The sequence below is a fragment of the Canis aureus genome, chromosome 1 (genome assembly GCF_053574225.1).
Source record: "Canis aureus isolate CA01 chromosome 1, VMU_Caureus_v.1.0, whole genome shotgun sequence".
Lineage (NCBI taxonomy): Eukaryota > Metazoa > Chordata > Mammalia > Carnivora > Canidae > Canis > Canis aureus.
Window position 1 is genome coordinate 66,616,916 of NC_135611.1, and position 18,259 is coordinate 66,635,174.

General features: G+C 38.9%; 1 long non-coding RNA gene across 2 annotated transcripts; it reads right to left on the reverse strand.

The window, feature by feature from the left end:
- Nucleotides 1–515: 515 nt before the first annotated feature.
- On the reverse strand, nucleotides 516–13,064 carry LOC144316773 (uncharacterized). Of its 2 annotated transcripts, none has more exons than XR_013382630.1 (2): nucleotides 12,856–13,064; nucleotides 516–752 (listed from the first exon to the last, which is right to left on the reverse strand). It is a non-coding gene; the product is annotated as an uncharacterized LOC144316773 (long non-coding RNA). The 2 variants fall into 2 exon arrangements; XR_013382627.1 differs by lacking the exon at nucleotides 516–752 and adding an exon at nucleotides 7,105–7,342.
- Nucleotides 13,065–18,259: the final 5,195 nt, after the last annotated feature.

Sequence of the window (18,259 nt, forward strand, 5' to 3'; positions counted from 1 at the left end):
AACCAGGTGCAAGTTACCCTGAAAACAAAATCATCGGATTACCTGAAATCTATGATATTACAGCTCTTAATAAGAGAATGAATAACAAAAAGAAGACTAATAGGTTAATTTAGAATTTTCTTAGTATTACCTACCATGTTGACTTAAAGATGAATTAAAAGGGTCAAACATGAGGCACCTGGGTGGCTCAGTTGGTTAAGCACCTGACTTGATTTAGGCTCAGGTCATGATCTTAGTGTCATGAAATTGAACCCAGGGTTGGGTTCCATGCTGGGTGTGAAACCTGCTTAAGATTCTCTTGCCCTCTCTTGTGGCCTCTCACTGCTCCCCTCCATCATGCTCTCTCTCTAAAAATAAAAGGAGGAAGAGTCAAACAAGGAAGAGAGACAACATGCATGGTTAAGTTTGGATTTGCCCTACTTTCTTTTGTTCATTTTTTCTCTTAAGCTTAAAAATGTAATTTACTGACTGAGTGTATCTGTTGAATTTTGCCTCATGGCAAATCACACCAAAAGTTAGTGTTTGAAAAGAACAAACATTTATTTGGCTCATGAAATTTTGTTTGGGTTTCACTGGTTGGAGTCTAGACCTTACTTGTGTGCATTAGTAACCCAGGTTTACCTCAGCTGGCACGGCTTGTCTTTGGCTGTGTGAACGGTGCATCCTTGACTTGATGTGCTATCTGTGCTTGTTCACCTGGGCAGACCACAATAACAAGTGCTTATCAAGCTTCTGCTACTCGAGTCTCCTCACTAACGACCGAATCAAAGGGGAAAAATAGATTACATCCTGTGATGGAGGATCTGTAAAGTCAAATTGCAACGACATGGGTTTATTGAGAGAAAAAAATTTGTGGCCACTTTTAGAATCCATCACATTGATCTACATTTTTAATATAAATAACATAAAACTATAAATAAGTTATTAATTATAAATACTTATCCTCCGACAAATACAGATAATAGTTCTAAGTTTTCATGAACCAAAACCTATTCTTTTTAAGATTTTATTTATTTATTCATGAGAGACAGAGAGAGAGAGAGATAAGGGAGGGGCAGAGACAAAGGCAGTGGGAGAAGCAGGCTCCATGCAGGGAGCCCCACATGGGACTCGATCCCGAGTCTCCAGGATCACACCCCGGGCTGCAGGCGGTGCTAAACCGCTGAGCCACCCAGGCTGCCTGAACAAAAACCTATTTATGCCTATACTTTGTCTTTGATGGCACTTAACTAAAGGAAGAGACTCTACATCATGGTAAAGTGAATGTGTTGGGCATTTGTAATTTTATTTTTTTAATTTTTTATTTATTTATGATAGTCACACACACACACACACACAGAGGCAGAGACATAGGCAGAGGGAGAAGCAGGCTCCATGCACCGGGAGCCCGACGTGGGATTCGACCCCAATTCTCCAGGATCGCGCCCTGGGCCAAAGGCAGGCGCTAAACCACTGCGCCACCCAGGGATCCCGGGAATTTGTTATTTTTTGCAGATTTCCTCTTGTCAGTTTTTCCTGTGTCTATTAATGGCAACTTGCTCTTTTTGGAAATGGTCCCTTCTTCATCCTAAACTGAAAGGGGTAGAGGGGCAAGCATTATATGTTTTTCAAACTGTGCCAATTACCATCTCCTAAAATCTAAATTTGAAGTGAAATCACACAAGTGTAAAAAGCAGGGCTCTAAAAAAGATTTCTGAGGGTTTCTGCAGCTGACACCCCCAGAGATATCTTATTTCCTGTTTCTTGGAATCTGATTGTTTAGCATTTCCTTCAATTTTGTGAGTTTATATCCTTAAAACTGTTTTGCTTTAAATAAATATGCTTATATATTTAACATATATGTATAATTTGCTCCATTCTATGTAAATATATATAAATTTATGAAGATATAAACATTTATGAAGATAAAAGGAAATATACATGCTTCTTTAAGTTTGCTAGAATTTTTGTTTTGCTTTCTTTTCAGCCACTGTATGCTTAATAATAAATTATTATAACTTATTCCAAAAAGGGATCTTACAATCCCTGAATCTCAAAACCTTACTAAAGGCAATACATTCTTTCATTCAACAAATATCTACTGAACACTAACCATGGCCAGGCCCTGTTTTATGTGATTAGGATATAGCAGTGGACATAGACAGGAATCCCTGCCCTCCTAGAGCTAACATTCTGGCAGGAGGTTATATGATTGCAATGGCTCTAAGAATTCATGAAGATGTAGGTCACTCACTGAGCCCTAAAATGTTCAAGAAGGCTTCATGGAGGAAGTAATGGTGAGTTGTGCATTCAACTGAGCATGCTTTAGATAGAAAGAAGATGCAACACTACAGTGAATGTATTCCTGGAATTTGGTCTGCATTTTTATGAATTGAAATACTAGTGTTTTAGTTAGTATTGGTAACAGAAAAAAAAAATCTGAAATCTGCAGTTTAAGAAATGAAAATAAGGCCAATCTTGATTTAAATCTTGCAAATGGCTTTCCATCGCTCACGGGATAAGATCCAACATTCGTAACAGGCTTACTCAAGATCTGGTCCAAGACAACCTATAAGCTGCTTCTTTACCCTTTCTTCTCTTTTGTTAATAAACTCTAGACACACTGACCCACTTTTAATTCTCCTAGCTGATTAAGCTTCATGCCAAGCTTTATGATCACTTTGCTAGAAAACCCTGTCCCACGAATTTGCTTAACTAACTCCTACTCATCTTCCATTTCTCAAATGACATTTTCTCTGATGCTCTGGTTATGAAAGATTCCCTGTTACATACTTTCAACATCCTATATTCTTCATTCAAGTCAGTTAATAGAATATAATCAAATAATTATCTGTGTAGTTACTGGTTTAATATGTGTTCTCCCACTTGATCATAAATATTTTTGAGGACACTTAATATTCATTAAATAAGTTAAATAAGTTAATGAATAATATGAAGGTGTTTCTTGCTCCAGGGTGTGTTTACTGTAGAGACTGCTCATGTCTGAGAACCAAGAACACCAGACAATCTCATGGTTGGATTTACCAACAAGGGGCTATCCAGCAGAGAGTGTAATCTTTTCAATCTCCCTGCCTAGAAGAAATTAGAGACTGCTAGAGAGGCTGCTTTCTTAGGGGACCAGTGAGAACTCTCCTTTCTTCTGTCCCTTCTTATGGGATGACTAGCATATTCCCACCCAATTGGATGATTGCTGAGTTGCAGGATCTGCTCTCCCATTCTGTGCCTCTGGTGTGTGCAGAAAAGTGTTTAGGGTAAAATAGAATATATATATATATATAACAATAAAAAAATAAACTGATTTAAAGATATTAATCAAATCCACAGTAGTGAGTGAGATTTTCCAGGAAAAATATAAAAAAGCAAAAAAGAAGAGTACTAAAAACCATGGGGCATCTACACTTATGGGAAGATTAGAGGAAGAGAAAAATGGGAGAAGCCAGAGGTCTGAAAAGAAAACAGGGAAGCTGTATTTCATGGACACCAAGGGAGAATTTATCAAGATGAAGGACAAAGTCAGTGCTTTAAATACTGCAGAAGTGGTTGAGTATAATTTCAGAACTTTTTAAATTATTTCCAACAAGGAGATCATTAGTGACCCTGGGAAAAGATCATTTTATGGAGTTAATGTGGCTTGGAGGCATGGGACATTTTGAGTTGGGGACATGTTTTAGAGAGAGCATATCTAGAGATTTGTGGGGGAAAGATTATAGAGGTGGAAAGATTTAAGACACATCAATAAGGGAGGGAAAGCCCCTAAGGGAGTAGGAGGAGATAGCATTTAGGGCACAGGAGAAAGGGCACAGCATTGAGGTAAGAATGGGGTCAAGTTTGGGTAGCTGGCATGGGCAAGTGGGGGAAAGATGATCCTATTCTTGCCAAATGACCTCTTTTTTTTTCCTTCTCTTTTGAGTTAAAAATGAAGTAAGCATTTTATTGAGAACAAGGAGGACCTGGGAAAAGTGGAGGACTGAAATACTCATAGGAAAATGGAGGAGGGATACTATGAAAACCAGGGTAGTGTTAGGCACTGAGGCCGAGGTGAACTTGATGGTTGACCTAAGTGACAACATACAAACCTATACAGGTGTAGGATTTTCTCTCACTTGCTCAGCCATCTAAATAGACAAGAGGAAAGAAACTATTGGATTGGTACAAATCTTGATTTTTCTATGTGTGGAGTCTGCTTGAGATTCTCCTCTCCTTCTGCTCCTCCTTGCCCCATCCCCACCCCCACTTGCATGAGCTCTCTTTTTAAAATAATCTTTTAAAAGATTTTATTTATTTATTTGAGAGAGAGAGAGAGAGAGAGAGAGAGAACACACAAGGAGGGAAGGGGCAGAGGAAGAAGCAGGCTCCCCACTGAGCAGGGAGCCCATGTGGGCTCCATCCCAGGGACCTGAGCCAAAGGCAGATGCTTGACTGACTGAGCCCCCCAGGTGGCCTGTACTTTCCAATTTTATTATTCTGAGGGTTTCCAACATGTGGAATATGGACTTCCATTTGTACTCCTGGCCCAAGCGCCATGAATGTTGGAGTTGGGATTGATTACTGTCTCTCCACCATATGACCCGGTACAGTGAGAATGGGAGAATCCACAAGGGGCCACAGACTCCTTCTGTGCTAGCACTTACCACTGTGCTAGATTCCTTCCTACATTCCCTCTCTTCTCCCCAACTTCTCACTTTCAGTGAAATAAATATTTATTGACTACATAAATGAATGTGGTTTGCATTTTTGCCATCTGTGAGGACTTTCACATGCAACGTCTAGTTGGTACCTAACACACTCTGTGGGTTAGGTAACAGCAGATGAGAAAATAGGTGGAGAAAGTTGAAGCGGTGCGGCCAAAGTTGAGCTACTACATACTTGGGGCTTCTTGTTTTAAGTTCTTGATCTTTCCACTTCATTTTCTTGCTTCCTTTTGGATCTTTTAGGAACCAGGAGACGGGGGAATTCTGGAAGCATTTTAGGCAGATTAAATAGCATAAGCAAAGAAACAGAACACAGCTGCTCGGTTTGGCTAAAGCTCACTGTCCATATGCGAGAAAAATAGAAAATGTGGGAAAGAAGAGCGCTGTGTAGATGAATCCTTGGATGTCAGTTTTGAGATTTTGGGTTTTACTCTGTGCTGTAGGGTTTTTTTTTGTTGTTGTTTGTTTGTTTGTTTGTTTTTAAGTAAACTCTATGTGCAACGTGGGGCTTGAGCTCATGACCTTGGGATCAAGAGTTGCCGGATATGTGTTCTATTTTTTAAAGAAAGTATTTTGAAGTAAAGAAGTCTTCCTTTTTCTTAATAAAAATAGTGTTTATTTGCCATTGAGAGCAAGCTGACTTTCATCTTAGTAGGAGTAGGAGGAGAAATAAGTAGTGCAGCTTGCATCTGCCAATAGTAAGTTCCTGAGGCCCACATCTTCCTTTCATTCTCCAGTGTGGGACGGAAGCACATAATCCTGACCAGCTGGCTCCTCAGTTGAGTACAACCGGTCATGAGGGTGGCAAAGTTCAAGAGGATGGTTGGATCCGTTCCAACTTCACTACCATTTTGCAGCCACATACCTAAGTGAGGATGAATCGGCCACATCTTTGTACAAGGCACAAGACACGACACTTTCTTTTCTGAATCATATGTAATACTTTTAGGGACTCCTTATTTCCAAGGCAAAGGGGAATTATATGTTTAGATTTTTAATTCTCAGCACAACAGTCAGAGCAATCGCTTTGAAATGTGTAAGAGCATGTTGTTTTACTTAAAACCCTGTGATAGCTTCTTGGAATGAAAGCATGTTTCTTTTGAACATCTCAGAGGGCCTTACACAATCCTGGCCCCCATTATCCTCCTAATCCATCTTCTCTCTCTCTTTCTCACTCTCCTTTAGCCACCTTGGCCTTTATGGTGTGCCTCCCACACACTAGACACACAGCTATCTCAGGACATTTGTGCTTGCTGTTCCCTCTGCCTAGACCAACTCTTCCTCCAGACACCTGCAAGTTCACCTCCTCCGCTCCTTATGGTCTTTGCTCAAATATCCTCTTCCCAATAGGGCCTCCCTAGTCACTTTATTTAAATAGAGTCCCCTTTCCATTACACCCTTCCCTCTTTCTGTTTAATTTTTCAACATACTACTTATCACCGCCTCGCATCCCGTGTCTTATTTATGTTTGGTTTTGGTCTCTCTTCAGCCACTAGACTGTTAGCACCAGGGCAAGAGATTTGATCGTTTTTGCTCATGGTTATATTTTCTAAGACGTATAACAGTGCCTGACACATACACATGCTCGACAGATATTTGTTGGATGAAGAACTGAGGCCTTTCATTCTCTGGTGATTGAACATAGAATTGCTTTGGATCCTTTAGTTTGTTAAATGATTAATCTTCTGATGAATTTCTATAAATCTAGATAAATTTCTTCATCTGAGTATCTGGGGTTACAGTGATAGAAGCTTCATTTTCCCCTTTGTCAGGACTGGGAATGTCGCCAGGTTTTAGTCTGACTGAACGAAATGACCTATTTCTTCTAGGTCATAGAATGGGCTTGTCAAAGCCTGAGACTTTGAAAGAATCTCTATCTGCTGAGTGGGATGTGGGCACCATCTGTGGTCAAAAAATATTATTCCCCAATCTGTCTAGTTTGTTATTTTCCTCTGATTCTATTTATATTTATTTATATATATTTATATATATTTAATTTGTGCTGTTAAAATATTGTTTTATGCTCACTGACTGCTAACTTTTGGAAGTGCTTCAAAGCATGTGTGTTTTGCTTTATAACCAAGTTTTAATACTTGGGGATGAAGGACCAGGTGTCTCTGATGTCTAAAGTGGGGGTATGAACGGAAGTTCAATAAATACAGGTTGAGTTGGTACAGTAAGACAATCTTTTAATTATGAGAGCCAAATACTGCCATTGAAATTGTAATCATAACCCATGCATATCAATTATACCAAGTTTTCCAAGATCTGTATTACAAATAAATCTTGAATGGTCTTGAAATATCAAGATATGTGGAATCAGAGAGCATGGAATATAAGGAATAAATGGAAGATAACTTTCTATCATATTGTTTCAGGGTTTATCTTCAATTATTGAAGCATCGAGAGCATCTTTAGAATGTTCACTAATTTTATTCATCCTGGTACATCTTACTTCCATGTATTCGTATAAAATTAATCAGTGCATAGTCCTAAGAACAACTTCAGTGAATCCTTCAAACCCATAGATTCTCTCCATGCTTCACCGATAAAGAACTTTGTAAGAAGGACAGAGTTCTACTGAAGAAAGTACCAGTGTCGTAGTCCTGTATTTTGTTGTCTCGGCACAGTGGACACTGCTTAGCTCGGATCTGGAAGGGAAGACAGAGAGGCAATGTTCCCCAACCCTACATCTGAATCTGTTCTTAGGGCTTAAAACCGCAGCTCATAGACCCAAGCCAGTGTCACTGTTAGCCATTCACGTCCTCTCTGCCATGACTCTTGGTTTCTAGGGAATCTCAAGGCTTTTAAGAAGCAACACTGTGCCTCAGAAAATGTTCAGAATCCTGGAAACAAAGGCTGTTTATTAGAGATGATTATGACCCCAGTCTATTATTAAAAAAAAAAGATTCATAGAATTTCTGGGCATTGTAACAAAGAAACAGTTGGCATAAATGAATATCCTTCAGCTACCATCAAACCGAATGGAAGCCTCTGTGAAGGGATTTTGATATCTCTTCAGCCCAATGATATCAGTATAAAATTTTTGCCAAAATTCATGGTCTGAAAATTTATTCTGTCATAGTATGGCAATCCTGATTTCCCAGAAAAAAATTAACGATGAATTGCTATTAATTAATATTATTAATAGTTGGTTTAAATAGAAATGTTAATATTTTTAATAATTAACATTAATCCATAATTAATTTAAATAATAATTTTTATTTGAAAGAACTTCAGAGTCATCTACCTTGTTGAAGGCTATTGCCATTTTCTTCAGAGATATCAAGACACTCCCTTGTTTTAAAATTTTCATTTTCATTGGTTGCCCTTTAATACACTTCATAAAGTATAGACACTTTAGCCTTGCCGTTCCAGCGTGACCTGAAGCCTCCCCTCCAGGCAAGCTGGTTTACTCACTGTTCTCCAAATTCTAATGAAGGCCTTTAGAATTCCCAGAGCCAGACCTTTGTAACAAACTTGTTTTGCACTTCACATGATCTATGTGCTTAGGTCTAGTCAAATCCAGCATCTATCATGAATGCTTCCCTGACAGTGCCATGTTCCTGTTTTGATCTAGACACTTAATTGCCTGGAATACTCAGAACCATGAATTTGATGTTAGATCTTATCTTTTATCACAAGTGAAATAATGGGCAAGTGTATGTCTCCCTCAATCCCAATGTCTCCCTAAATCCCAATTTCTTTATCTGTTGAATGGTGGTCACACCACATTCACAGAGTAATTGTGAAGATTAAACTTTGTAAACTCTAGAAAGTTATGGAAATATTAGGAATATCATAATTTCTGTTCATTATCATGTATTGTTTTTAGTTATCATTTTACGTGTAAATATCTTATTTCTCCATCCGTATCCTGAATCCTTGAGCCAGCTGTATAGTTCCCATACTTTGTCTCCTTAATATGCCTGGCCAGATATCCTTCTTATTCTACATGAACAAAAACATGTGTCAGTTGATTGCCTGGATTTGATACGGTGATGAAATGTTTCTAGAGTATCTCACGTTTGATATCTTATTTCTTACATAGTACTTAATTCACTTTTGCTGTTGTTGATTACAGTGGATTTGTTATAATTTGAAACAATGGCCATGACAAAGAAGCGCTATGTTGTATATATTCATAGAAAATCATGAATTTTTTTGTCTCTGCTAGAAAAACGATGCTGAGTTTGGTCAAATGTCACCTATTATTTACTGTTTTAGCTTTAAGAGCTAAGACCCAGCCTGAGTCTTTGTAGAATGACTTGTAATTCAGCCTACTGGGGGCTGGCTGTGTATCAAAACACGGTGGCTTTAATTAGAGCTTTCAAACAGCTAATACAAGTGGAAGAGCTTGAGGTGGGGTTGAGAAAAAGAGAAAAGATGCGTTGTTTTATGGACCTATTTTTTTTTTTTTTAACCCAATGATCACAGGATATCAGTGGCTGCTTCAGAGACTCAGGTAAGTGTAGTTGCCAGGATTTAGTTTCACAGATCCCTGGGGCAAATGTGAGTCTGGAGCAGAGCAAGAAAAATATATAACATAGTCAAATATATTACTTCAAAGGCCATCATTGGTTATTAGCATAAAGTTGAACAATCTGTTTATGTGAGTATAACAGCATTACAGGCCTTCATTAAGGCTTCAAAGTAGAAGGCAACCTTAAATTCACCAAGGAATCTTTCTCCTCTTATCTTTGATAGCTACTACTGTGCTGAATTTATTTTTGTGTCTCACTGTGCTTCCAATGAGGGCAAATAGGTTTGGGCTCTTCTGAAAAGGAGGGGGAAAAATAAAAGGAATATTTTTTCCCATGATCCCCAATGATTTTGAATGTTTTAGAGTATTTAATCAGAACAAGAAGAAGAGGGGTGCCTGGGTGGCTTCATTGGTTGAGCAACTGCCTTTGGCTCAGGTCATGATCCCACAGTCTTGGGATGGAGTCCGCGTCAGGCTCCCTGCTCAGCGGGGAGTCTGCTTCTCCCTCTCCCTCTCATGCTCTTTCTCTCTTGCTCATGCTCTTTCTCTCTCAAATAAATAAATAAGTAAAAACAGAACAGGAAAGAATTTTAAAAGTCACTTAAAAAATCCTAGGAATCTACAATTGTTTGAAGAACAAGAGGAAGACAAACTACTGGATAAAAATATTGTGCTATTGGGGCACCTGGGCGGATCAGCGGTTGAGCATCTGCCTTTGGTTCGGGGTGTGATCCCAGAGTCCCTGGATGAGTCCCTCATCGAGTTCCCCACAGTCCCTCATCGAGTTCCCCTCTGCTTCTGTCTCTGCCTGTGTTTCTGCCTCTCTCTGTGTGTCTCTCACGAATAAATAAATAAAACCTTTAAAAAAAAATTGTGCTATGGGATCCCTGGGTCGCGCAGCAGTTTAGCACCCGTCTTTGGCCCAGGGCGCGATCCTGGAGACCCGGGATCTAATCCCACGTCGGGCTCCCGGAGCATGGAGCCTGCTTCTCCCTCTGCCTGTGTCTCTGCCTCTCTCTCTCTCTCTCTCTCTCTCTCTGTGTGACTATCATAAATAAATAAATAAAAATTTAAAAAAAATTGTGCTATTTAGAAATATAACTTTTAGCAATTCAGCAACATCAAAACTTTTAAAATATTCATTCTTATTTACCTAGTATTCGTTAATAAAAGTGCTTTCATTCTCCATTACTGTTTTGGGCTGGGAAAGCATTGTGTTTTGATTATATCTCTTCAACAATGCCAAATTTTATATGAGCTTTATTATACTTACAGTGGAAAATATTTTATTTGATAATTAGCTTTTATTTTCCTAAATGTTGACTTCTCTATCTTTCTATTATTAGTTTACTACTGCTTTGTTGGTTTACCCTTATCTAAGCTATAATTTCCTCTTTGCTCCAAAATCTTTTGACTTGGACACTGTTCCACTTTTTTTCTGAGCTGCAGGTTGTAGAGTTTTATGCCTAGAAAATTCATATCAGTATCATCTTGCCACAACTAAGCTCCAAAACTTTCCCATGGAAATCAGCTTAAAACCTTCCCTGCTTTTCAAAGCATCCAGCGTCCACCCTTGCCACTCCTTTTCACCATTGTACTGGATGATATCCAAGTTAGTTAGTGAAGAAAAGGAAATAGAAGACATCCAGATTAGAAAAGAGGAAGTATAACTATGTCTGTTTCCAGATGCTATGATCTTGTATATAGAAAATCCTACCTCCTCCTACACACAAATGTTAGCACTAACAAATGAATTCAGGGAGACTGCAGGATACAAGAAAAATATCCACAAATAAATTTATATTTCTGTGCAATAGTAGTGAACAATCTGAAGATGAAAAGAAAACAATTCCATGTACAAGCGGCATCAAAAAAATAAAGCATGAGGTGCCTGGATGGTTCAGTTGTTTAAGTGCCCAACTTTTGGTTTGGCTCATCTTAGGGTACTGAGATTGAGCCCAGAATCAGGCTCTATGCTCAGCGTGGAGTCTGCTTATTTCTCTCTCTGTGTTCCTCCCCAACTCTCTCTCTCTCAAGTAAATAAATAAATCTTAAAAAATAAAAAAAGAAAGAATAAAATACTTAGAGTTGATTTTAACAAAATAAGTGCAAGACTTGTACACTGAAAACCATATAATATTATTGAAAGAAATTAAATAAATTGAAAGACATCATATGTTTGTGGATTGGAAGACATAATATTGTTAGGATGGCAATAGTCTTCGAATCGATACACAGATTTAATGCAATCCCTACAAAAAACCTAGCCACATTCTTCTTCTGCATAAATGGATATGGTGATCTCAAAATTCATCTAGAAATGTAAGGAACTCAAAAGCTTACTATAAAGCTAAGGTAGTCAAGAGAGTTTGGTACTGGCATAAAGTTAGAAATACAAATCAGTGGAATGGAATTACTAGTACAGAAATAAACTGTTAAAAAAAGAAATAAACTGTTATACATATAACATATATATATGGTTAATTAATTTTTATCAGTGATACTGGGGAAATTGTGTACTTACATGCAAAATAATGTACTTTTAGACCCTTACCTCACACTATATACAAAAATTAACTAAAAAGGAATAATAAACCTAAGTGTAAGAGCTAAAACAACAACATGTTTATAAGGAAAAATAGAAGTAAATCTTTATGGCCTTGCATTAGGCAATTATTTTTTTAAATATGACACCAAGCATAAGTGTTAAAAGGAAAAAAAAATCTTAATGGGCTCCATCAAAATTAAGAAATTTGTGCTTCTAAGGACATCATTAAGAAAATAAAAAGACAACACACAGAATAAGAGAAAATATTTGCAAATCATATGTCTGATGAGGCACTTGTATCCAGAATATGGAAAGATTCTTACAAGTCAGCAATAAAAACACAATCAGAAATTGGGAGAAGATTTGAACAGACAGTTCTACAATGAATACATGCAAATAGCCAATAAGCACATGAAAAGCTGTTCAATTTCATTAGCCACTAAGGACAAGCAAATCAAACCACAATGAGATACTGCTTCATATCCGGTGATGTGAATTCAAAAAGGGTTGATAAAATTTAAAAAACCTGACAATAACTAGTGTTGCCAAGCATGTGAAGAAATTTTAATCCTCATACCTTGCTGGTGGGATTGTAAAATAGTGAAGCCACTTTGGAAAAATATTTGGCAGCTCCTCAAATAGGCTGATAGACTGCTATTAGTCTAGGAATTCTTTTTTGGATAATGAAAATGTTATAAAATTAGATACTGGTTATGGTTGACCAAAGACCATGGAATTGTACATCTTAAGAGGGTGGATTGTATGGCATATGAATTACATCTCAAGAAAGCTATTATAAAATAAAAATGCAATTGCTTGTGGAAGACTGCCTTGTTCTGGCCAGGATAAAATAGCCCAACCTTCTCAGGACCTTCTTCTTTAAAAACCCTGGACATAAACCACTATAAACAAATATTAGAAGTCTCAAAAGTTGGGGTGAAGACAGAAAAGTGACCAGTTACCCTGAGATGTGAGGCGTGAATCAGAGTTGAGTTCCCTGGATTGTCCTTTTGCCTTCCATACATCCCAGACAGGGCACTGGGGAAACCTGAACCACCAATAGGTACAAACAAAAAGAACTCCAAGAAAATCCCATTCACCCTGGTCAGAGGATCAGGAAAGAAACAACTTACCAGAACAGAAAACCTTTTGGATGATACCTAGCATACTCGAGCAATGCAATATTTAATACTCTGTCCACCGCACCCACAGCACACATTCCATGGTTTTGAGCAGAGATGAGTGAGGAGCCAATTCTACCTTCTACTCAATGGAGATAGGCTGCAATGGTCTGATATTCCTGTCAGCAGTAGTGTTCGTGGGGTCCAGCTGGGAGCTAGCCTCCATCCCACCCACCCCCCCCATGCCACCCCCACCGGCACTGATGAAGCAGAACAAGGATGAGCAAGCTGGTCTGGTCTTTACTCTGTATTCCCACCCACTGTGTTGTCATCAGGACCCAGTGGGAGCTGAGCCTTGACCCCGCCCTGGCATCAAGGTAGACCAACGTGGCAGGAGGTAGGCCAGGTGGCATTCTGGTTTCCTCCACTCTGGTACAGCAGGGAAATGTAAAGTAGAACCACAATGAGATATCATGACATACCTATTAGATCGTCTAAAATAAAAATTCAAAAAAAAACAAATTACAAATATTGGTAAGGATAGGGAGAAACTGGATTTCTCACACACTGCTGTTGGGAATATAAAATGGCACAGCCACTCAGCAAAATGGTCTTCTAGATTTTACAAAACGAAATATGCATTTACCATATGATCCCACAATTGCCCTCTTTTGGGGACATTTACCCCAGAGAAAATTTATGTCCACACAAAAACCCGTACCTCAATGTTCAGAGTGGTTTATATAGTGAAATAAATGCTGGAAACTACTCAAATACCTTTCGGTAGTTGTAGAGTTGAGCAAACTCTAGTATGTTCATACAACAGAACACGACTCAGTGATAAAAGCTTATGAAATTATGATATACGCAAGACACTGGATGGACCTCAAAGACAAGTTATGGTTAGCGAAAAAATTTAATTTCACAATGTTGCATATTGTATGATTCCATTTATATAACATCCTCGAAATGATAAAACTACAGAGGTGGACAGATTAGTGATTGCCAGCGCTCAGGGATGGGGGGAATAAGGGAGATGGAGACAAATACAAAGAGGTAGCACAAGGGAGTTCTTGTAAGATAACAGAAAACATCTGTATCTCAATTGTAGTGGCAGCTCTACAAATTTGTACATGGAAAAACGGATAGAATTATACACACACACAAATGAATTTTTGTTTTAAAACATTCATTTAAATTCAGGTTTTAAAACAGTCAAGTACCAATGTACCCACGATGGACTGTGCAAAGGGTGCATGGGATTCATTCTTTTTTCTCAACTTCCCATGAGTCTCTTATTATTTCAAACTAAAAAGCATAAGAAACTGTTTTCTACTTGCCAACAGAATGAAAATTCAAAAAAAAAAATCTACGTTTTTTTGGTTGGTGGATATTTTGTTGATTTTATGTAAACCCCAGAAAGCATAACCTTGTCATGCCCAATTGTTGATTGAAAATTTCAGGAACTCCCTGCTGGGGGGCAGGGAATAAAGTGCTGTCAATATTGCAACTCTAAGAAATTAATCTGGACGTGCTACTAAGGGAATGAAGTGTGCTAAGGGTTCTCAGGGCACTGGCTGCTAGGAGTAGCTTAAAAATGGGATTTCTTCGTGTGTCGTCAGGGACTTGCACAGCTGTTTTCTTTTTGAAATTGTTTTGTTGTTGCAGCAATCAGCGTTTGTTTTTAAACTTTAGATTAAACCACCACACCTCTGCTGCCAGCCGGGAAGGTCATTGATTCCAAAACAGAGTAAGGATTTCTCACAATTATTCTCATGATATATTTTACTTACCAGGGCTTGATTTCTTTTAGTTCTACTTTCTGCTGATAGCACATACGTACCCCACAAGTCTGTGCTTGTGTGGATGATGTTACCACTTTTTCCACGGATATACTAAAGTACAATGATTTTAAGATTATATTTGCAATGGGAAATATTTAATTTAATACAGGAAATTTGGATCACAAGCTGGATATTGGGTAACGAAGAGTCAGCAGTCAATCTGACCAGTGAAATTGGTGGTAAAGAAAGGTCATACACCATTCTCTTCACTACTGGACTGGAAGTAGATAGCTGTCACCTCAAAATAGTAGGATACACTTAGGGGCATCGTTATACCATGAGCTACAATATTGCAGCCCTGCCACATGTCTAATCCTTTGTGTCTTTCAGTGGATAAAACCCTGAGAATAATTGCATAAACCATCATTGCTCTCTTGGCGGTTACATTAACAGTGAATTATTCAAAGAACCAGAAAATGTTGTGCCAACAAAGGAAACAGCACTATTGGCTAGGTATGGAAAGGACAGCTAAAAAGACAAAATTGCTTGATGATCAATTTAAAGCCAATTTAAAGAAAAAAAAAAGAACTTGGTGAAATTCTATGTTGCGGCGATGGTCAAATCTGTTGGGACCTTGAAAAGAGGTGAAAAAGATGATACTCCTACTGACTGGTGCTCCATAATTCTAACACCGCAAAAAAGAGTATCTTAGAATGTACTGGTTGAGAGATGGATGCTGACCTTGCTCTTTATCTTCAGTTAGAAAGCATGGACACTAATAATTCAGCAATTGGATCAGTTATTCGCTTTTGTCCACTAATTTTTAAAAGGATAATTTATAGTACAGAAGCCAGTAAAAATAATTTTTAAAAGATACATGAGAATTGCTTTTTAAAATTTTTTTAAAAGACTTATTTATTTATTTACTTGAGAGATAGATAGAGAGATGAGAGAGAGAGAGAGAGAGAGAGAGAGAAAGAGAACATGCCCCTGGAAGCATTCACAGGCCTGAAGGGAAGGTGAAAGAGGAGGGGGATGGACATGCAGATTCTGGGCTGAGCGTGGAGCCCCATGGCGGGTGTGGTGAGGCTCCATCTCACCACCCTTGGGGTCATGATCTGAGCTAAACTCAAGAGTCGGTCACCTCACCAACTAGGCCACCCAGGTTCCCCGGGGAATTGCTTTCAATGAGTGGAGGAAGACCTGTTGATGGATGCACACAGGGAAACAAATCCATGATGCTGACATGGGTGGGAAAAGTCACCCTTTCGTATTTTGCATGAACCAGCAGCCCTGTGGCAGCCTATCAATAATATCCCTTCTCAAAGAGTTGGCCTTTTGATTTTCCTTGCATATTAACGAGCTGGCGAACAATGCTGGCTTTCCTTGTAAATCTGCAGGAGTAATCATTCAGATGCTTATCTTTTGAGATACATTCGTAAGGAAATGGGAAATGAGTTTGAAAACTCGCTCTTTGACATACGTAGGGGCTGATTTAGGCAGAGAAAAATGCTCATCGAATTTTCCGTTTGGTGAAATTACTCTTTTTTAACGGAGAATTTAAAAATCGCTATAACAATGGGTTAAAACGATGAGTTGCGGTTTTGCCTAATGGTAACAGTAGTTCTCAGAGTTGGCTTATTCAGCAAGAACGCTCGAAGGGTGAATTGTTTGTAGGAGTGGAATTGTGAAAGCTTTCGCTGGATGTGACAAGACAGCAGAAGGAAAGTGTGCGAGCTGTGCTGAGCTGACTTTATGGATGTAATTTTGGAAACTTAATTCAATTACGTGTGATAAAAGTTACCCCGTGTAATTTTTTTTTTCTTCGAGGGGGCCCTTCAGGATGTAAGGCCCATCTGTCTGTGACATCTGTCACTGTACTGATGCCCAGGGTTGGTTGTATTGATCTGGCTGCCTAGGCTGTGTCCCCTTCCCCCTTCCCTCTCCCTGTGCGTCTCTCCTGAAGCTGGTGGTCTGTCAAAGAGGAGGAGCTTGCACTACAGAGGGGGACCTGCCCCCAGTCCAGGGTATGAGAGTAGCCGTGCTCTGAACCTCCCAGCAAGCTCTCAAGGTCCATCTGTAGGAGAACATAGGGTAGTCGAGCTTCCAAGATCCCAGACACACCCAAATAAGACGCTGTATGTGGCAGTCTTTCTGCCTTTCCAAAAGAAAAAAAAAAAAAGAAAGAAAGAAAGAAAGAAAAGAAAAAGAGGCCCTTCAACTATTTTCCCCTTAAGACAATAAAAGACATTCTTACCTTATTTCCTATGATGTGAGTCACTTGACTTTTCAGCTGAAAGATACTTAAAATTTTCACCAGCCAGCATTTCCTACCTTATTATGCTTCTAATGTTTGCAAAAAAATAAGAAAAACGATTTTGATTTGTATGCCCATTTTTAAATGGACTCATGATCTCAAAAAACGATGACAGTGTGACAAGAAATTTCTATTCATGTGAATTCAGATTGCCTCAGTTTTATGAAATAAATACATTACCAGCTGTGATTAAAGAGGGAAGCACAGAGGAAAATCTTTAGCTTTTCCTGATAGCAAATGATGAAGGCATTTAAAAAATTGCATTAATTTATTCAACAAATATTTATTGAGCCTACTACTTGCGGACACTTTTCTAAGGGCTTGGCACAATCAGTGAATAAAGCAGAAAATATCCTTGTTTAAGAGATGAAAAATGTTCAAAAGTTAAAATCCCCAAGATTCAAGAATTGTAGACACCATCCCAGACCTTGGGAAACATATTTCTTTTTCTATTAGAGTATTTTCTGACGGAGTCAAAGAAACACTGACCTAGCTGCTCCTTTACTTCTGGAATTACCTAGGTGGTTAATTTGAGAATCTGAAGGCTGTTTGGGTGCAAGGGGGCAAAGTGAGCTGCTGGGACTGGGTGACCTTGAGGGCTATCTGTGCTACAGATGGGTCTGCGGGGGGCCTACCACTCCCAAGACAGCGTAGAGTAGGCCGAGGTCAGGAATTTCATCTTTCCAGACCCTGGCCTTTTCCACTGGATGGCAGTGGAACAATATGAAACACGCTTGCTCTCTTGCTCTCTTTTCTTTGGCGCCGTGCAGCCCACTTCCTCTCCATTCAGAGAGCGTGGAGTAGCTGATTCGGTTTTACCTCTAATTGTAATCACATTGTGTTTCTTTTTCCTTGAGACCAAATTCTATTCTCAGCAATTTGGGTGTTCCCTATGCTCGCCCACATCATACATACAATTTTGTGTGATTTTCTAAGTTTTAAAAATGGGCTTCCTCTTTGATTATGTGCTTGTTTTATATTACTATTGGAGAAAAACATCACTTTCCATTTCTGGGATACCTCATTTTGCTCTTAAGGTCTGTTATAGGAAGGTATGGGTGGCTTGTTTTATGAGACTGTCTGGGTAAGGTTTTAGATTCCTATGATACAGTCACAAGAAAACAATAAAGCAGACGTGGAGAAGGAATATATCCATCCACATGCCACCACCTCTTTTCAAATTACTCACAGTCAGGTTTTCTGGTGGCCTCCTCTCAACTCTAGTTCCTCAAAATATTCCAGGCGAGAGCTCAAGCTGTGCCGAACCCCCATCTATTTCAGCTTTGTGGTGGTTACAGTGATAGTTGCCTACTAG